Raw genomic sequence first — 22487 nt, forward strand, 5'->3', positions numbered from 1 at the left:
TGTGGTTGTTGTAAACATCCATGGTGTTACACTGTGTTTGTGTGCTTGTTGTAAACATCCATGGTGTTACACTGTGTTTGTGTGCGTGTTGTGAACATCCATGGTGTTACACTGTGTTTGTGTGCGTGTTGTGAACATCCATGGTGTTACACTGTGTTTGTGTGCTTGTTGTAAACATCCATGGTGTTACACTGTTTGTGTGTGTTGTAAACATCCACGATGTTACACTGTTTGTGTGTGTTGTAAACATCCACGATGTTACACTGTTTGTGTGGTTGTTGTAAACATCCACGATGTCACACTGTTTGTGTGCTTATTGTAAACATCCACGATGTCACACTGTTTGTGTGTGTTGTAAACATCCACGATGTTACACTGTGTTTTGTGTGTGTGTTGTAAACATCCACGATGTTACACTGTTTGTGTGTGTTGTAAACATCCACGATGTCACACTGTTTGTGTGTGTTGTAAACATCCACGATGTTACACTGTTTGTGTGTGTTGTAAACATCCACGATGTTACACTGTTTTTGTGTGTTGTAAACATCCACGATGTTACACTGTTTGTGTGTGTTGTAAACATCCACGATGTCACACTGTTTGTGTGCTTGTTGTAAACATCCACGATGTCACACTGTTTGTGTGTGTGTTGTAAACATCCACAATGTCACACTGTGTTTTGTGTGCGTGTTGTAAATATCCACGATGTTACACTGTTTGTGTGTGTTGTAAACATCCACGATGTCACACTGTTTGTGTGCGTGTTGTAAACATCCACGATGTTACACTGTTTGTGTGCATGTTGTAAACATCCACGATGTCACACTGTTTGTGTGTGTTGTAAACATCCACGATGTAACACTGTTTGTGTGTGTGTTGTAAACATCCACGATGTCACACTGTTTGTGTGTGTGTTGTAAACATCCACGATGTCACACTGTTTGTGTGCTTGTTGTAAACATCCACGATGTCACACTATTTGTGTGCGTGTTGTAAACATCCACGATGTTACACTGTTTGTGTGCGTGTTGTAAACATCCACGATGTCACACTGTTTGTGTGTGTGTTGTAAACATCCATGGTGTCACACTGTGTTTGTGTGTGTTGTAAACATCCATGGTGTCACACTGTGTTTGTGTGTGTGTTGTAAACATCCATGGTGTCACACTGTGTTTGTGTGTGTTGTAAACATCCACGATGTCACACTGTGTGTGCGTGTTGTAAACATCCACGATGTTACACTGTGTTTTGTGTGCGTGTTGTAAACATCCACGATGTTACACTGTTTGTGTGTGTTGTAAACATCCACGATGTTACACTGTTTGTGTGCGTGTTGTAAACATCCACGATGTCACACTGTTTGTGTGTGTTGTAAACATCCACGATGTTACACTGTTTGTGTGTGTGTTGTAAACATCCATGGTGTTACACTGTGTTTGTGTGGTTGTTGTAAACATCCACGATGTCACACTGTGTTTGTGTGTGTGTTGTAAACATCCATGGTGTTACACTGTGTTTGTGTGCTTGTTGTAAACATCCACGATGTCACACTGTTTGTGTGCTTGTTGTAAACATCCACGATGTCACACTGTTTGTGTGCGTGTTGTAAACATCCACGATGTCACACTGTTTGTGTGTGTTGTAAACATCCACGATGTTACACTGTTTGTGTGTGTTGTAAACATCCACGATGTTACACTGTTTGTGTGGTTGTTGTAAACATCCACGATGTTACACTGTGTTTTGTGTGTGTGTTGTAAACATCCACGATGTTACACTGTTTGTGTGTGTTGTAAACATCCACGATGTTACACTGTTTGTGTGCGTGTTGTAAACATCCACGATGTCACACTGTTTGTGTGTGTTGTAAACATCCACGATGTCACACTGTTTGTGTGTGTTGTAAACATCCATGGTGTTACACTGTTTGTGTGTGTGTTGTAAACATCCACGATGTTACACTGTTTGTGTGTGTGTTGTAAACATCCACGATGTTACACTGTTTGCGTGTGTTGTAAACATCCACGATGTCACACTGTGTTTGTGTGCTTGTTGTAAACATCCACGATGTTACACTGTGTTTTGTGTGCTTGTTGTAAACATCCACGATGTCACACTGTGTTTTGTGTGCTTGTTGTAAACATCCACGATGTCACACTGTTTGTGTGTGTGTTGTAAACATCCACGATGTCACACTGTGTTTTGTGTGCTTGTTGTAAACATCCACGATGTCACACTGTGTTTTGTGTGCTTGTTGTAAACATCCACGATGTCACACTGTGTTTTGTGTGCTTGTTGTAAACATCCATGGTGTCACACTGTGTTTTGTGTGCGTGTTGTAAACATCTACGATGTTACACTGTTTGTGTGTGTTGTAAACATCCACGATGTCACACTGTGTTTGTGTGTGTTGTAAACATCCACGATGTCACACTGTGTTTGTGTGTGTTGTAAACATCCACGATGTTACACTGTTTGTGTGCTTGTTGTAAACATCCACGATGTCACACTGTGTTTGTGTGTGTTGTAAACATCCACGATGTTACACTGTTTGTGTGTGTTGTAAACATCCATGGTGTCACACTGTGTTTTGTGTGCGTGTTGTAAACATCCACGATGTTACACTGTTTGTGTGGTTGTTGTAAACATCCACGATGTCACACTGTTTGTGTGTGTTGTAAACATCCACGATGTCACACTGTTTGTGTGTGTGTTGTAAACATCCACGATGTCACACTGTGTGTGCGTGTTGTAAACATCCACGATGTCACACTGTTTGTGTGGTTGTTGTAAACATCCACGATGTCACACTGTGTTTGTGTGCTTGTTGTAAACATCCATGGTGTTACACTGTGTTTGTGTGGTTGTTGTAAACATCCATGGTGTTACACTGTGTTTGTGTGGTTGTTGTAAACATCCATGGTGTTACACTGTGTTTGTGTGGTTGTTGTAAACATCCATGGTGTTACACTGTGTTTGTGTGCTTGTTGTAAACATCCATGGTGTTACACTGTGTTTGTGTGCGTGTTGTGAACATCCATGGTGTTACACTGTGTTTGTGTGCTTGTTGTAAACATCCATGGTGTTACACTGTTTGTGTGTGTTGTAAACATCCACGATGTTACACTGTTTGTGTGTGTTGTAAACATCCACGATGTTACACTGTTTGTGTGGTTGTTGTAAACATCCACGATGTCACACTGTTTGTGTGCTTATTGTAAACATCCACGATGTCACACTGTTTGTGTGTGTTGTAAACATCCACGATGTTACACTGTGTTTTGTGTGTGTGTTGTAAACATCCACGATGTTACACTGTTTGTGTGTGTTGTAAACATCCACGATGTTACACTGTTTGTGTGTGTTGTAAACATCCACGATGTTACACTGTTTGTGTGTGTTGTAAACATCCACAATGTTACACTGTTTGTGTGTGTTGTAAACATCCACGATGTTACACTGTTTGTGTGTGTTGTAAACATCCACGATGTTACACTGTTTGTGTGTGTTGTAAACATCCACAATGTTACACTGTTTGTGTGTGTTGTAAACATCCACGATGTTACACTGTTTGTGTGCTTGTTGTAAACATCCACGATGTCACACTGTTTGTGTGTGTTGTAAACATCCACGATGTCACACTGTTTGTGTGTGTGTTGTAAACATCCACGATGTCACACTGTTTGTGTGTGTTGTAAACATCCACGATGTCACACTGTTTGTGTGTGTTGTAAACATCCACGATGTCACACTGTTTGTGTGTGTTGTAAACATCCACGATGTTACAGTGTTTGTGTGCGTGTTGTAAACATCCACGATGTCACACTGTTTGTGTGCTTGTTGTAAACATCCACGATGTCACACTGTTTGTGTGTGTGTTGTAAACATCCACGATGTCACACTGTTTGTGTGTGTTGTAAACATCCACGATGTTACACTGTGTTTTGTGTGCGTGTTGTAAACATCCACGATGTTACACTGTTTGTGTGTGTTGTAAACATCCACGATGTTACACTGTTTGTGTGCGTGTTGTAAACATCCACGATGTCACACTGTTTGTGTGTGTTGTAAACATCCACGATGTTACACTGTTTGTGTGTGTGTTGTAAACATCCATGGTGTTACACTGTGTTTGTGTGGTTGTTGTAAACATCCACGATGTCACACTGTGTTTGTGTGTGTGTTGTAAACATCCATGGTGTTACACTGTGTTTGTGTGCTTGTTGTAAACATCCACGATGTCACACTGTTTGTGTGCTTGTTGTAAACATCCACGATGTCACACTGTTTGTGTGCGTGTTGTAAACATCCACGATGTCACACTGTTTGTGTGTGTTTTAAACATCCACGATGTTACACTGTTTGTGTGTGTTGTAAACATCCACGATGTTACACTGTTTGTGTGGTTGTTGTAAACATCCACGATGTTACACTGTGTTTTGTGTGTGTGTTGTAAACATCCACGATGTTACACTGTTTGTGTGTGTTGTAAACATTCACGATTTTACACTTTTTTTGTGCGTGTTGTAAACATTCACGATGTCACACTGTTTGTGTGTGTTGTAAACATCCACGATGTCACACTGTTTGTGTGTGTTGTAAACATCCATGGTGTTACACTGTTTGTGTGTGTGTTGTAAACATCCACGATGTTACACTGTTTGTGTGTGTGTTGTAAACATCCACGATGTTACACTGTTTGCGTGTTGTAAACATCCACGATGTCACACTGTGTTTGTGTGCTTGTTGTAAACATCCACGATGTTACACTGTGTTTTGTGTGCTTGTTGTAAACATCCACGATGTCACACTGTGTTTTGTGTGCTTGTTGTAAACATCCACGATGTCACACTGTTTGTGTGTGTGTTGTAAACATCCACGATGTCACACTGTGTTTTGTGTGCTTGTTGTAAACATCCACGATGTCACACTGTGTTTTGTGTGCTTGTTGTAAACATCCACGATGTCACACTGTGTTTTGTGTGCTTGTTGTAAACATCCATGGTGTCACACTGTGTTTTGTGTGCGTGTTGTAAACATCTACGATGTTACACTGTTTGTGTGTGTTGTAAACATCCACGATGTCACACTGTGTTTGTGTGTGTTGTAAACATCCACGATGTCACACTGTGTTTGTGTGTGTTGTAAACATCCACGATGTTACACTGTTTGTGTGCTTGTTGTAAACATCCACGATGTCACACTGTGTTTGTGTGTGTTGTAAACATCCACGATGTTACACTGTTTGTGTGTGTTGTAAACATCCATGGTGTCACACTGTGTTTTGTGTGCGTGTTGTAAACATCCACGATGTTACACTGTTTGTGTGTGTTGTAAACATCCACGATGTCACACTGTTTGTGTGCTTGTTGTAAACATCCACGATGTCACACTGTTTGTGTGTGTGTTGTAAACATCCACGATGTCACACTGTGTTTTGTGTGCGTGTTGTAAACATCCACGATGTCACACTGTTTGTGTGTGTGTTGTAAACATCCATGGTGTCACACTGTGTTTGTGTGTGTTGTAAACATCCATGGTGTCACACTGTGTTTGTGTGTGTGTTGTAAACATCCATGGTGTCACACTGTGTTTGTGTGTGTTGTAAACATCCACGATGTCACACTGTGTGTGCGTGTTGTAAACATCCACGATGTCACACTGTTTGTGTGGTTGTTGTAAACATCCACGATGTCACACTGTTTGTGTGTGTTGTAAACATCCACGATGTCACACTGTTTGTGTGTGTGTTGTAAACATCCACGATGTCACACTGTGTGTGCGTGTTGTAAACATCCACGATGTCACACTGTTTGTGTGGTTGTTGTAAACATCCACAATGTCACACTGTGTTTGTGTGCTTGTTGTAAACATCCATGGTGTTACACTGTGTTTGTGTGCTTGTTGTAAACATCCACGATGTTACACTGTGTTTGTGTGCTTCTTGTAAACATCCATGGTGTTACACTGTGTTTGTGTGCTTGTTGTAAACATCCATGGTGTTACACTGTGTTTGTGTGGTTGTTGTAAACATCCATGGTGTTACACTGTGTTTGTGTGGTTGTTGTAAACATCCATGGTGTTACACTGTGTTTGTGTGCGTGTTGTGAACATCCATGGTGTTACACTGTGTTTGTGTGCGTGTTGTGAACATCCACAATGTTACACTAGCAATGAATGGGGAGTGAAAACAGTCCTGAAAAGAATGAAAGGAAGTAATTGGCCATAGAGGACATTGAGGCAGAGGCATACCATATGTTGTGTGAATGATGCGAGTCCTCCAAACCGTTCCCCTGCAGAACCTATGCTGAAGACACTAGTTGTAGTTAATTTAACCACTAGGGGCAGTACTGCGCTGTGGAAAGAGGAACAGTGGATTGTTGGGGGAAGATTTTTTTAGATACACAGGCACACACGTACGCAGCCCATCAAACATGTAATGGGCAGCCCTATCAATGCCTAGCACTACATGACCAAAAGTATGTGGACACCTGCTTGTTGAACATCTCATTCCCAAATCATGGGTATTCATATGGAGTCCCCCCTTTGCTGCTATAACAGCCTTCACTAGATAGCTTTCCACTAGATGTTGGAACATTGCTGCTATAACAGCCTCCACTCTCCTGGGAAGGCTTTCCACTAGATGTTGGAATATTGCTGCTATAACAGCCTCCACTCTTCTGGGAAGGCTTTCCACTAGATGTTGGAACATTGCTTCCATTCAGCCACAAGAGCATTTGTTAGTTCAGGCACTGACGTTGGGCGATTCATCGAGGTTAGGGCTCTGTGCAGGCCAGTCAAGATCTTCCACACTGAACTCGACAAACCATTTGTATGGACCTCGCTTTGTGCATCGGGGCATTGTCATGCTGAAACAGGAAAGAATGTTATTGTATGCTGTAGCATTAAGATTTCCCTTCACTGGAACTAAGGAGCCTAAACCGAATTAAAAAAAACAGCCCCAGACCATTATTCCTCCTCCACCAAACTTTACAGTTAACACTATGCATTCGGTCAGGTAGCGTTCTCCTTGCATCCGCCAAACCCAGATTCGTCGTCAGACAGCCAGATGGTGAAGCGTGATTAATCACTCCAGAGAATGCATTTATACTGTTCTAGAGTCCAATGACGGCAAGCTTTACATCACTCCAGCCGACGCTTGGCATTGAGCTGCTCGGCCATCGAAACCCATTTCATGAAGCTCCCAACGAACAGTTATTGTGCTGACTTTGCTTCCAGAGGCAGTTTGGAACTCCCTAGTGAATGTTACAGAAGATGTTTACGCTCTTCAGCACTCGGCGGCCCCGTTCTGTGAGCAGCCACTTCGGCTGAGCCGTTGTTGCTCCTAGATGTTTCCACTTCACAATAACAGCACTTAGTTGACCGGGGAAGATCTAGCAGGGCAGAAACGTGACAAACTGACTTGTTGGAAAGGTGGCATCCTATGAAGGTGCCACATTGAAAGTCACTGCTCTTCAGTCATGCCATTCTAATGTTTGGCTATGGAGATTTCATGGCTGTGTGCTTGATTTTATACACTTGTCAGCAACGGGTTTGGCTGAAATAGCCAAATCCAGTAATTTGAAGGGGTGTCCACATACTTTTGTGCATATATATAGTGTAGGTTGGGGCTAATTAAGCTTGCTCAAGTCACGGCTCCACGCCTGATAAGATTTCAAACAGAAGGGAGGAGAGAGCAAGAGACACAGTTCCATTTCAGCCCAAATGCCATTCCGCTAGAGCCGCCCCCAAAGACTATTTGGAGTCATCACCCCCCTCCCCCCTCTCTCTCCTCCTCACCTCTCTCCAGAGTAATTTGTAGTGTAAATATGGGTATTTAAAGCGGTCACCTTCTCTGGTCTCAGGGCTGAAAAGGCAATTACAGCCAGCAAACAGCTTCATTGTTATCAGTGGAGGTGCGGCGCTCATTCCGGTCCCTGGAGCAACACTGGCTGCCATCGATCGTTATCAGGGCTGAGGAGAGGATTACTAATGAAGCTATCCTGAGGCCCCGTAGTCTGTTTGTGTGGGTAATTGAGGATGGTAACTGTCTGTGTGTGTGTGTGTGTCTGTGTGTGTGTGTGGTTCTTCACATCAGGTAGCTTTCTGTTCATTTCCTCTCCCAGCATGACTCTCTGTATAGCTCAGATCTAAAAGGACATAAAACTGTACAACAGCAGTTTCCCTCCCTTCCTCTCATCTTGACACAGCACGGCTGGAGAATACTTTGAGGATACTTCACCTCCCTCTTATTTTTTCTATTTCTTCAGACCTTGAGCAGGAGATGGAATGAGAGAGAGAGCGAGACTATGCCAAGGTCAGACAGTGAGATAGTTCAGCAGCATCTGATTTAGTCCAGGAGAAAATGGAAAGAAATGCCATCTCCCGCTCCCTCCCTCTTTTCCTGCAGAGAATAAACCCAGACAGTCATTAGTACATACTGCAGCTTTAGATACAATACAAATAGGTATTCACTCACCTGTGTGTGTGTGTGTGTGTGTGTGTGTGTGTGTGTGTGTGTGTGTGTGTGTGTGTGTGTGTGTGTGTGTGTGTGTGTGTGTGTGTGTGTGCGTGTGTGCGTGCGTGCGTGCGAGTGTGTGTGCGTGCGTGTGTAAGAGAGAGAAAGAAAAAGTACATAATAACATATCCATTTCTCTTGAATATAAAAAGACAGCAAGGAGACAGATAAAGCAAAGAGGTCAGAGAAGGAGAATTAGAGAAATGTCCTGCTTGACTTCAGCAGTTAGGAGGACATGTTTATACCTTTCTGAACAGGTCTGACACATGTCTAGACGGATGAAGAACTACACTGTTCTATTATTGCTACAGTCTGATACTTACGCTTACACCTCTCTCTTGCTAGGTGTGTGTACATGCGTATCTGGAGGCGAAGAAACACACACCTGTTTAGGTGAGGTGCTGGCTAGCGGAAGAGAGCACTTGAAAAAGAGAGCCGCACACTCTAGGAGCTCAGATGCAACAATTTAATAACCAAGACAAGACAAGCTGTCTTCATCAGGGTGAATTTAGTCAGGTCGCCCAAAAAGTTACATATTTTAGCTTTAACCAATCCAAACACACACCGGCTCTGACGCTCGTCGAATGTGGCAGGGCTTGCAAACCATTACAGACTACAAAGGGAAGCACAGCTGAGAGCTGCCCAGTGACACAAGCCTACTAGACGAGCTAAACTACTATGCTCGCTTCGAGGCAAATAACACTGAAACATGCATGAGAGCACCAGCTGTTCCGGATGACTGTGTGATCACGCTCTCCGTAGTCGATGTGAGTAAAACCTTTAAACAGGTCAACATTCTCAAGGCCCGCAGGGCCAGACGGATTACGAGGACATGTACTGCAAGCATGTGCTGACCCACTGGCAAGTGTCTTCACTGACATTTTGAACCTCTCCCTGTCCGAGTCTGAAATCCCAACATGATTTAACTTTTTATGGCTGCAGGGGCAGTATTGAGTAGCTTGGATGAAAAGGTGCCCATTGTAAATGGCCAGCTCCTCAGTCTCAGTTTCTAATATATGCATATTAATATTAGTATTGGATAGAAAACACTAACGTTTTCCAAAACTGTCAAAATATTGTCTGTGAGTATAACATAACTGATATTGCAGGCGAAACCCTGAGGAAAATCAAAACAGGAAGTGGCTTCTATTTTGAAAACTCCATGTTCCATAGCCTCCCTTTGCTGGATTTAAAGGGATATGAACCAGATTCCTTTTCCTATCGCTTCCTCAAGGTGTCAACAGTCTTCAGACATAGTTTCAGGCTTTTCTTTTGAAAAATGAGCCAGAACGATAACATCGCGTCAAGTGGTCACATGAGTTTTGCTTGCGCAACAGAGTTTGGATAGGTATTGCTTTTCCCTCTCCTACTGTGAAAGACATTTGCGGTTGAAATATTATCGATTATATATTTTAAAAACAACTTGAGTATTGATCATAAAAAAACGTTTGACATGTTTCTGTGGACATTATGGAAACTTTTTGGAATTTTTGTCTGCGTTGTCATGACCGCTCTTTCCTGTGGATTTCTGAACAAAACGCGACAAACAAATGGAGGTATTTTGGATATAAACATAATCTTTATGAAACAAAATGAACATTTGTTGTGTAACTGGGAGTCTCGTGAGTGAAAACATCCGAGGATCATCAAAGGTAAACGATTAATTTGATTGCTTTCTGATTTTCGTGACCAAGCTTCCTGATGCTAAGTGTACTTAATGTTTTGTCGAGCGATCGATAAACTTACACAAACGCTTGGATTGCTTTTGCTGTAAAGCACATTTCAAAATCTGACACGACAGGTGGATTAACAAAAGGCTAAACTGTGTTTTCCTATATTGAAACTTGTGATTTCATGGATATAAATATTTGTAGTAATATTTATTGAATGTAGCGCTATGCTATTCAGCGGTTGTTGATGACACTTATCCAGATAGGGGGATTGCAGCCATAACAAGTTAAGCAGACTGCCATAGTGTTCTTGGGCACACACTAATACTAAGGTACCACTACAGCTCAACATTCAACACCATAGTGCCCTCAAAGCTCATCAATAAGATAAGGACCTTGAGACTAAACACCTCCCTCTGCAACTGGATCCTGGACTTCCTGATGGGCCGCCCCCTGGTGGTAAGTGTAGGTAACAACACATCCTCCACGCTGATCCTCAACACAGGGGCCCCTCAGGGGTGCGTGCTCAGTCCCCTCCTGTACCCCCTGTTCACTCATGACTGCACGGCCAGGCATGACTCTTAAACCATCATTAAGTTTGCCGATGCACCGAGCACGCCCACATTCTCATCGACAGGGCTGTAGTGGAGCAGGTTGAGAGCTTCAAGTTCCTTGGCGTCCACATCACCAACAAACTAACATGGTCCAAGCACACCAAGACAGTCATGAAGAGGGCATGACAAAACCTATTCCCCCTCAGGAGACTGAAAAGATTTGGCATGGGTTCTCAGATCCTCAAAAGGTTCTACAGCTGCACCATCAAGAGCATGGTTGCATCACTGCATGGTATGGCAACTGCTCGGCCGCCGACCGGCGCAGTACATCACTGGGGCCAAGCTTTCAGCCATCCAGGACCTCTATACCAGGCGGTGTCAGAGGAAGACCCTAAAAATTGTCAAAGACTCCAGCCACCCTAGTCATAGACTGTTCTCTCTGCTACCGCACGGCAAGCGGTCCCGGAGCACCAAGTGTAGGTCTAAGAGGCTTCTAAAACAGCTTCTACCCCCAAGCCATAAGACTCCTGAACATCTAATCAAATGGCTACCTATATTTGCATTACACCGCTGCCACTCTGTTATTACCTATGCATAGTCACTATAATAATTATACCTTCATGTACATATTACCTCAATTCCTTTGACTAACCGGTGCCCCCGCACATTGACTCTGTACCGGTACCCTCTGTTTATAGTCTCGCTATTGTTATTTTACTGCTGCTCTTTAACTACTTGTTACTTTTATTTCGGATTCTTATTTTTTGAACTGCGTTGTTGTTTAGGGGCTTGTAAGTAAGCATTTAACTGTAAGGTCTTTTATTCGGCACGTGACTAATAAACTTTTATTTTATTTGACACTTCAGTAAGAACATTTACAGCTTCAACTAATCCTCCAAACACATTAGCACCCTGCATTAGCTCTTTCTGAGCCTCACACACACAACTCTCTCTCCAGATCATGTCTTCCTCTTTCCAAAACTCAGGAGAGAGATCCACTGCGTGATGTCATTAATTACAACACAAGTAAGATTGTTTTCTAGTATTCACCTTTCACACACAAACTGAAATGCTCGATGACATCACATGGCTCAGCCACATACGCTACTGTACCTTATTGAACATTCATTCTCTATAAAACTACAGCTCCTACATTGCCCTCCATTAACTTAATGTGATCTTTTTGGAGGGGTTGAAGCTTTGCTCAACAGAGCCATTAAAGTTAACGGGGGTCAGACTCTACTCTTTTTAAGCTTCTACCCAGCGGCCAATTTGGTGCTCTTGCCATGTTTTGAATGCCAAATGGCTACCCAGACTATTTGCATTGACCCCCCCCCCCCCCCCCCCACTCCACTGCCACTCTCTGTTGTCATCTATGCCTAGTCACTCTCTCCACACCACTGCCACTCTCTGTTGTCATCTATGCCTAGTCACTCTCTCCACACCACTGCCACTCTCTGTTGTCATCTATGCCTAGTCACTCTCTCCACTCCACTGCCACTCTCTGTTGTCATCTATGCCTAGTCACTCTCTCCACTCCACTGCCACTCTCTGTTGTCATCTATGCCTAGTCACTCTCTCCACACCACTGCCACTGCCGAGAGGCAGCCCCAAAAGGCACAAGGGGAGCGTGGTCAAGCCAGGTAGGAGACCTGCGCCAACTTCCCATGCTTACCGGAGAGAGAGAGAGGGACCGGGCAGGCATCGTGTTATGCATACATTATCGGCAGGGCTAGAGTGGGCATCGAGCCAGGTGCTATGAAGCCGGCTTTACGCATCTGGTCTCCTGCGTACATGGCACCAGCCTTACGCATGGTGTCCCCGGTTCACCAACACAGCCCAGTGCGGGCTATTCCACCTCGCTGCACTGGCCTGGCTACCGGGAGCATTCAACCAGGTAAGGTTGGGCAGGCTCGGTGCACAAGAGCTCCAGTGCGCCTGCACGGTCCGGTCTATCCAGTGCCACCTCCGTGCACCAGCACCAGGCTGTCTCTCCGTCTTCTGCCTACAGGTGATCCCGTCTGTCCTGAGCTGCTAGAGTCTCCCATCTGTCCTGAGCTGCCAGAGCCGTCAGAGCCGCCAGGAGCTGCCAGAGCCGTCAGAGCCGCCAGGAGCTGCCAGAGCCGCCAGAGCCGTCAGCCAGCCAGGAGCTGCCAGAGCCGTCAGCCAGCCAGGAGCTGCCAGAGCCGTCAGCCAGCCAAGAGCTGCCAGAGCCGTCAGCCAGCCAGGAGCTGCCAGAGCCACCTGTCACATCGGCGATGCCGGAATCGCCCTTCACTCCGGCGCCGCCAGAGTCTCCAGTCCACTCGGGACCCGTGGCGTGGGTCCCCAGTCCAAGGTCGGCGGCAAGGGTCGCCGCTCTAAAGAGGCCAAAGAGGCTGTCTAAGAGGCGCACTAAAACTATGGTGGAGTCCACGTCCCGCGCCAGAGCCGCCACCGCGGACAGACGCCCACCCAGGCCCTCCCCTATAGGTTCAGGTTTTGCGGCCAGAGTCCACACCTTTGGGGGGGGGAATCATACTTAGGTAGCCTGGGTTTCACTGTTGGTTTGTGGGTGTTTGTTTCCGTGTGAGTGTTTGACGCCACACGGTACTGTTTCGGTTTTCGTTTTCATCACATCGTTTATTGTTTTGTATTTCAGTGTTCAGTTCGTTTTTAATAAATCGTCATGAACACTTACCACACTGCATCTTGGTTCGATCCTTACTCCTCTTCAGACGAAGAGGAAATCTGCCATTACAGAACTCCTAATCTGTCCACTAGTTTCTCTAAAATACTGTTGCCAGGTTACTCAGTCAAACACACATTTACGGAAACATGGAGACATTTGCATATGCGCACACACACAAAAGCTGAGGGTCCAATACTTTTCTTATCTTCATCCATCCGATCCCAGGGGAAATATTCTACTGCCTTCTTTTTTAATTGTGTGATGAATTATTCATTTTATTATGCCTTGTTAATCTGAAGGAGCCTCTCACGCATAATCCCACCCTTATTATCAATCAGGTGCCAAGGTAACAGGTAGGAAAGCATGCACAAACACGCTCACGGATGGACGCACGCACACACATACAGGTAACAAAATAAAGGAATCACTTGAGTAAATGAGGAATACAAAGAATATTGAAAGTGTGTGCTTACACACAGGTGTGGTTCCTAAATTAATTAAGTAATTAACATCCCATGATGCTTAGGGTCGTGTATAAAAATGCCCAGCTGCCCATTATTTTGGCTACCATGACTAGAAGAAAAGGTCTGTGACATTGAAAATGGGGTTTCAAATGAGCATAGGGGGTTTAAAGGGTGTGTGTGTCTCCGTCACCAGATCTCTACCCAATTGAACACTTATGGGAGATTCTGGAGCGGTGCCTGAGACAGCGTTTTCCACCACCATTAACAAGACACCAAATTACGGAATTTCTTGTGGAAGAATGGTGTTACATCCCTCCAATAGAGTTCCAGAATGTTATAGAATCATGCCAAGGTGCAGTGAAGCTGTTCCGGCAGCTCGTGGTTCCAACACCCTATTAAGACACTATGTTAGTGTTTCCTTTATTTTAGCAGTTACCTGTATATTCACTTGCAAGGAGCCAAGAAGCAAGCACACACACACGCACATACATGCACGCACATACATGTTCCAACACCCTATTAAGACACTATGTTAGTGTTTCCTTTATTTTAGCAGTTACCTGTATATTCACTGGCAAGGAGCCAAGAAGCATGCACACACACACACACACACGCACATACACCATGAATGCTTCTGCCTGGATTCCCCTTGACACTGAATTATACAACCAACCTTAACAGATTGTTGAGGTCCCCCCCACCCCCTGTACCGGTGGTACTGTGGTCTGAGCTAACTCATTAACAACACAGCTGGTCACTGGGCCTAGGACTGGGACAAACCACAGGGGGACGGGGGAGGACAGACAGACGGGGTGATTTTGTGAACAAAGCGGAGGGAAAAAGGAGTTTGTTTGTGTGTACTCACCCAGGTTCCATTTGAGTCCAGTGGTGTGTGTTCTGCACGGTCCTCCTATAGCTATTAGACTGCACCATCTCCCGTCCAGTGCTGGATTAACTCCCAACCTGTGTCTCCTGCCCTAAAACACACACACACACACACATCAGAAGCAACAACATAAAAAACTACAAACCAGGTAGGTGTCTCTTTAATGTTTTCTGTAAGGTTTGATTTTGGATTGATACACACAGACACACAGGGATTGATACACACAGACACACAGGGACAGACACACAGAGACACATAGGGACACACAGACACACAGGAACACTCAGACACATACACAGACACTCACAGACACTAACACATTTATCTTTCCCAGAACCTCTCACCCATAATGTTCAATTAAAAACATCACAGTTAAACCTGATGATTACAATTAGCACTTCACTGACAGAACACACACACACACACAACAGGGAGGAGAGATGACGCATGAATACACACACACACACACACACACATGAGAAGTCAGAACAGAATGAGCTTCCAGAATAACTCTGGATCTAATACTGTTATAGTGCTGGCTGGTTAGAAGCCAATTACCACCTACTGTACATGATAACACTATGAAAAGAAATCCAATCTTCTATATTCCCGTGAAATTTGAGGTGTGTATATATATACAGAGGCTTGCGAAACTTTTCACCCCCCTTGGCATTTTTCCTATTTTGTTGCCTTTCAACCTGGAATTAAAATAGATTTTTGGGGTGTTTGTATCATTTCATTTACAGAAATGCCTACCACTTTGAAGATACAAAATATTTTTTTATTGTGAAACACACAAATAAGAATAAAATACTGAAAACTTGAGCGTGCATAACTATTCACCCCCCTAAAGTCAATACTTTGTAGAGCCACCTTTTGCAGCAATTACAGCTGCAAGTCTCTTGGGGTATGTCTCTAAGCTTGGAACAGCTAGCCACTGGAATTTTTTTTGCGATTCTTCAAGGCAAAACTGCTCCAGCTCCTTCAAGTTAGATGGGTTCCTCTGGTGTACAGACATCTTTAAGTCATACCGCAGAATCTCAATTGGATTGAGGTCTGGGCTTTGACTAGGCATTTCCGAGACATTTAAATGTTTCCCCTTAAACCACTCAAGTGTTGCTTTAGCAGTATACTTAGGGTCATTGTCCTGCTGGAAGGTGAACCTCCGTCCCAGTCTCAATTCTCTGGAAAACTGAAACAGGTTTCCCTCAAGTATTTCTCTGTATTTAGAGCCATCCATCATTCCTTCAATTCTGACCAGTTTCCCAGTCCCTGCCGATGAAAAACATGGGGATTGTGTTCTCGGGATGATGATAGGTGTTGTGTTTACGCCCGTGTTTTCCTCGATTGCCAAAAAGCTACATTTGAGTCTCATCTGACCAGAGTACCGTCTTCCAAATGTTTGGGGAGTCTCCCACATGTCTTTTGGCGAACACCAAATGTGTTTGCTTATTTTTTTATTTAAGCAATGGCTTTTTTTCTGGCCACTCTTCCGTAATGCCCAGCTCTGTGGAGTGTACGGTTTAAAGTGTTCCCATGGACAGATACTCAACTTTGCAGCTCCTTCAGGGTTATCTTTGGTCTCTTAGTTCCCTGTTTGATTAATGCCCTCCTTGTCTGGTCCGTGAGTTTTGGTGGGCGGCCCTCTCTTGACAGGTTTGTTGTGGTGCCATATTCTTTAAATTTTTTAATAATGGATTTAGTGGTGCTCCGTGGGATGTTTCTGATATCTGTTTATAACCCAACCCTGATCTGTACTTCTCCACAACTTTGTCCCTGACCTGTTTGGAGAGCTTCTTGGTCTTCATGGTGCCGGTTGCTGGGTGGTGCCCCTTGCTGTGTGATGCTGCAGACTCTGGGGCCTTTCAGAACAGGTGTATATATACTGAGATCATGTGACAGATCATGTGACACTTAGATTGCACACAGGTGGACTTTATTTAACTAATTACGTGACTCCTGAAGGTAGTTGGTTGCACCAGATCTTATTTAGGGGCTTCACAGCAAAGGGGGTGAACACATATGCATGCACCACTTTTCTGTTTTTTTACATTTTTTAAAACAAGTTATTGTTTTCATTTCACTTCACTAATTTAGACTATTTTGTGTATGTCCATTACATGAAATCCAAATAAAAATCCATGTCAATTACAGGTTGAAATGCAACAAAATAAGAAAAACACCAAGGGGGATGAATACTTTTGCAAGGCACTGTATATGTATGTACAGTAGATACTTTTGTACCTGTTTCCTCCAGCATCTTCAAAATGTCCTTTGCTGTTGTTCTGGGACTGATTTGCACTTTTCGCACCAAAGTACGTTCATCTCTAGGACACAGAACGCGTCTCCTTCCTGAGCGGTATGACGGCTGCGTGGTCCCGTGGTGTTACTACTTGCGTACTATTGTTTGTACAGATGAACGTGGTACCTTCAGGTGTTTGGAAATTGCTCCCAAGGATGAACCAGACTTGTGGAGGTCTAAAGCTTCTAAAGTCATGACATCATTTTCTGGAATTCTCCAAGCTGTTTAAAGGCACAGTCAACTTAGTGTATGTAAACTTCTGACCCACTGGAATTGTGATACAGTGAATTACAAGTGAAATAATCTGTCTGTAAACAATTGTTGGAAAGATTACTTGTGTCATGCACAAAGTAGATGTCCTAACTTACCTTCCAAAACTACAGTTTGGTAACAAGAATTTGTGGAGTGGTTGCCATTGGATGAATCCCAGAACATACATTCCAGTCTGTGCTGCAAAACAGTCCTGTAGCGTAGCATCCGCGTCATCTGACCATTCCCTTATTGAGCGAGTCACTGGTCCTTCCTACTTTCCTATTTTAGTTTTTGCTTGTAACCAGGAATCAGGATGATTAATTTGTGGTCAGACTTGCCAAATGGAGGGCGAGGGAGAGCTTTGTATGTGTCTCTGTGTGTGGAGTAAAGGTGGTCTAGAGTTTTTTCCCTCTGGTTGCACATGTAACATGCAGGCAGAAATGAGGTAAAAAAAAGGATTTAAGTTTGAGCCACTTCTGGATGAGCATTTGCTTATGGCCTTAAACAGCTCGTTGAGTGTGGTCTTAGTGCCAGCAACGGTTTGTGGTGGTAAACAGACCACCACAAATTTTTATGAGAACTCATATAGTGTGGTCTATAGCTTATCTTGAGGTACTCTACCTCAGACGAGCAATACCTTGAGACTTCTTTAATATTAGACATCGCGCACCAGCTGTTTTTGACAAATAGACACACACCTCCGCACCTCGTCTTACCAGACAAAGCTGCTTAGTCCCCTGAAGCTAGGAAAGCAGAGTCCCTTCCCATCTTCCGAAAACATCTGAAACCCTACCTCTTCAATGGGTATCTTAAATAATCACCCCCCGCTCACACACACACACACACCTAAAAAAAAAGCCTTTTGTGAAACAGCAATCGCACTTCACAATTTGTTCCTACTTTACTAGCTATGACTTTGCTGATAGCTACTTTATTTAGGAAAAATGTACTTTCTATGCCTGTGATATGTGGTTGTCCCTCCTAGCTATCTGTAGATGTAGGGACTAACTGTAGGTCACTCTGGATAAGAGCATCTGCTAAATGACTCAAATGTATTGGGATTCTGCTACTCTGTTTATTATCCATCCGGACGGCGTATTCACTTTTACCCCTACCTACATGTACAGTACCATTCAAAAGTTTGGACACACTTAGTCATTCAAGGTTTTTTTTAAATACATTTTTTTTACTATTTTCTACATTGTAGAATAGTAGTGAAGACATCAAAACTGTGAAATAACACATATGGAATCATTTATTAAGCAAAAAAGTTTATATTATATTATATATATTTTAGCCACCCTTTGCCTTGATGACAGTTTTGCAAACTGTTGGCATTCTCTCAAACAGCTTCATGAGGTAGTCACCTGGAATGCATTTCAATTAACAGTTCTGCCTAGTTAAAAGTTCATTTGTGGAATTTCTTTCCTTCTCAATGCGCCAAGTCCATATTATGACAAGAACAGCTCAAATAAGCAAAGAGAAAAAACAGTCCATCATTACTTTAAGACATGAAGGTCAGTCAATACAGAACATTTCAAGAACTTTTAAAGTTCTTCAAGTGCAGTCGCAAAAACCATCAAGTGCTATGATGAAACTGGCTCTCATGAGGACCGCCACAGGGAAGGAAGACCCAGAGTTACCTCTGCTGCAGAGGATAAGTTAATTAGAGTTACCAGCATCAGACATTGCAGCTCAAATAAATGCTTCACAGAGTTAAAGTAACAGACACATCTCAACATCAACTGTTCAGAGAAGACTGCATGAATCAGGCCTTCCATGGTCAAATTGCTGCAATGAAACCACTACTGAAGGACACCAGTAAGAAGAGACTTGCTTGGGCCAAGAAACAAGAGCAATGGACATTAGGCTGGTGGAAATCTGTCCAAATGTAATATTTTTGGTTCCAATCACTGTGGGTTTGTGAGATGCAAAGTGGGTGAACGGATGATCTCCGCATGTATGGTTCCCACGTGAAGCATGGAGGATGAGGTGTGATGGTGCTTTGCTGGTGACACTGTCTGTGATTTATTTGGAATTCAAGACACACTTAACCAGCATGGCTACCACAGCATTCGGCAACGATATGCCATCCCATCTGGTTTGCCCTTAGTCCCACTATCATTTGTTTTTCAACAGGACAATGACACAACACACCTCCAGGCTGTGTAAGGGCTATTTTACCAAGAAGGAGAGTGATGGAGTGCTGCATCAGATGACCTGGCCTCCACAATCACCCAACCTCAACCCAATTGAGATGGTTTGGGATGAGTTGGACCGCAGAGTGAGGGAAAAGCAGCCAACAAGCACTCCTTCAAGACTGTTGGAAAAGCATTCCAGGTGAAGCTGTTTGAGAAAATGCCAAGAGTGTGCAAAGCTGTCATCAAGGCAAAGGGTGGCTACTTTGGAAAATCTAAAATATATTTTGATTTGTTTAACACTTTTTTGCTTACTACATTTATTTATTATTATTATTATTATTATTTTTTTAAATATTTTTTTATTCACCTTTATTTAACCAGGTAGGCTAGTTGAGAACACCTTTATTTAACCAGGTAGGCTAGTTGAGAACACCTTTATTTAACCAGGTAGGCTAGTTGAGAACACCTTTATTTAACCAGGTAGGCTAGTTGAGAACACCTTTATTTAACCAGGTAGGCTAGTTGAGAACACCTTTATTTAACCAGGTAGGCTAGTTGAGAACACCTTTATTTAACCAGGTAGGCTAGTTGAGAACAAGTTAATTTAACCAGGTAGGCTAGTTGAGAACAAGATCTCATTTACAACTGCGACCTGGCCAAGATAAAGCAAAGCAATGCGACACAAACAACAACAAAGAGTTACACATCGGATAAACAAACATACAGTCAATAACACAATAGAAAAAGTCTATATACAGTGAAATGATTCGATATGTGTTATTTCACAGTTTTGATGTCTCCCCTATTATTCTACAATGTAGAAAATACTAAAATGAAGAAAAACCTTTGAATGAGTAGGTGTGTCCAAACCTTTGACTGGTACTGTGTAGATGGTACTGGTACTGTATATATTACCCCAATCACCTTAACTACCTCACACCCCCAGCACATTGACTAGGTACCGGTATTCCTTGTATATAGCCTCGCTATTGTTATTTTATTGTGTTAGTATTTCCTTATTTAGTGCAAATGTTCTTACTTTTTAACTGTGCATTGTTGGGAAAGGGCATTTCACAGTAATGTTGTATTTAACTGTGCATTGTTGGGAAAGGGCATTTCACAGTAATGTTGTATTTAACTGTGCATTGTTGGGAAAGGGCTCACATTTCACAGTAATGTTGTATTTAACTGTGCATTGTTGGGAAAGGGCTCACATTTCACAGTAATGTTGTATTTAACTGTGCATTGTTGGGAAAGGGCATTTCACAGTAATGTTGTATTTAACTGTGCATTGTTGGGAAAGGGCATTTCACAGTAATGTTGTATTTGCCGCACGTGACAAATAAAATTAGATTTTGATGGGATTTATTAACTGAAAAGCCTTTATTTTTACAAAGCCAATGAGGAAAGTTGGAGTTCCAAAACTAAATTTGGATTACGTTCCTTGAAACATTCCAGTTATTTTTGGCAATGTTCTACAGAACAGCAGAACACTGTTTCAAATGTCAAGGACATCTCTAGTGTATCTGGTTTCTACATTCAATTTTATTGTCCCATAAAACATAGAATGTCAAACTAATCTGGGTCTGTCTGTATTCCGGGCTTTGGTCTGAATAGCATGTCTTTCCATGTTCTGAAGCTGAAGTTCACCACAGTACAATCCTCCATCATGTAAATCACCTCGGCTCCTCACACAAGCCATCACTACTCAAAGGGCATCGGTAAACAAGCATACATTTTCAAACCAAATCTCTATTTGTAGAACATACGCCCAGCCAGGTCACACGTGATACAAGTCAGTGTTCGACGTCCATCCTTTTCTGAGGACGGCTGGAGATGATGCAGAAACTTGCCACTAGGGACAACAATGAGCGATGTTACCTTCAAGTAGCCTTTGGTTTTGCTAAGGCGTTGTGGACGGGGATGGTGGACGGGCGTAAGCATCTGCCATAACATAAATTGTGACCTTATTTGACCTTTTCTGCTGCTTTTGAGACACGGTTCAATCCCACTTTGAGACAATACTTGTTGAGTAATTAAAACACTAAATAATCACAACTATTGGTCACTTATGTATTGTTATAATATGTATACATTATATAATTGTCAGTTAATTACAATATTAATGAAAAATATTTTTTTACTGCACTCTAGAGTTGTAGGCCTTGATACCTTACAATGTATTTACATACATACAGATTCCGTGTGTGTGAGAGAGAGAGGAGAATGTGTGTGTGTGTGTGTGTGTGAGAGAGAGAGAGGAGAATGTGTGTGTGTGTGTGAGAGAGAGAGAGGAGAGTGTGTGTGTGTGTGTGTGTGTGTGTGTGTGAGAGAGAGAGAGAGAGAGAGAGAGAATGTGTGTGTGTGTGTGTGTGTGTGTGTGTGTGAGAGAGATGAGAATGTGTGTGTGTGTGTGTGTGAGAGAGAGAGAGAGAGGAGAATGTGTGTGTGTGTGTGAGAGAGAGAGGAGAATGTGTGTGTGTGTGAGAGAGAGAGAGAGGAGAATGTGTGTGTGTGTGTGTGAGAGAGAGGAGAATGTGTGTGTGTGTGTGTGTGAGAGAGAGAGAGGAGAATGTGTGCGTGTGTGAGAGAGAGGAGAATGTGTGTGTGTGTGTGAGAGAGGAGAATGTGTGTGTGTGTGTGTGTGTGTGTGAGAGAGAGAGAGAGAGAGAGAGAGGAGAATGTGTGTGTGTGTGTGTAAGAGAGAGAGGAGAATGTGTGTGCATGTTTATTTTTTCCCCTTGTCATCCACCCCCCACCCTCTGCTATTCTGCTTCATAAAAAGCTGAGGTCTGGAACTCCCTCCAGGTCACCTCTCTCTTCATTCATTGGCCTTGTTTATCTGATGACTCACCCTGAATTTTAAATCACCACATACATTCATTGCAGAGAACAAACTTCAGTTTGGCCGGGGAATGGGTAGCCAGGGAATGGTTTTTGGTACATAAGAAATACTTTTGCATGACAATAAACATATTTGCCTGCCACTCCTGGGAACCCTGTACCTACAGTGCCTTCAGGAAGTATTC

General features: G+C 43.2%; 1 pseudogene; it reads right to left on the bottom strand.

Moving 5' to 3' along the window:
• The window catches only part of LOC118938943, a 63279-nt pseudogene that overhangs the window by 17478 nt on the left and 23314 nt on the right, over nt 1–22487 (bottom strand).

This window comes from Oncorhynchus mykiss, chromosome 15, assembly GCF_013265735.2.
Source record: "Oncorhynchus mykiss isolate Arlee chromosome 15, USDA_OmykA_1.1, whole genome shotgun sequence".
In the NCBI taxonomy this organism is placed as follows: Eukaryota; Metazoa; Chordata; class Actinopteri; order Salmoniformes; family Salmonidae; genus Oncorhynchus; species Oncorhynchus mykiss.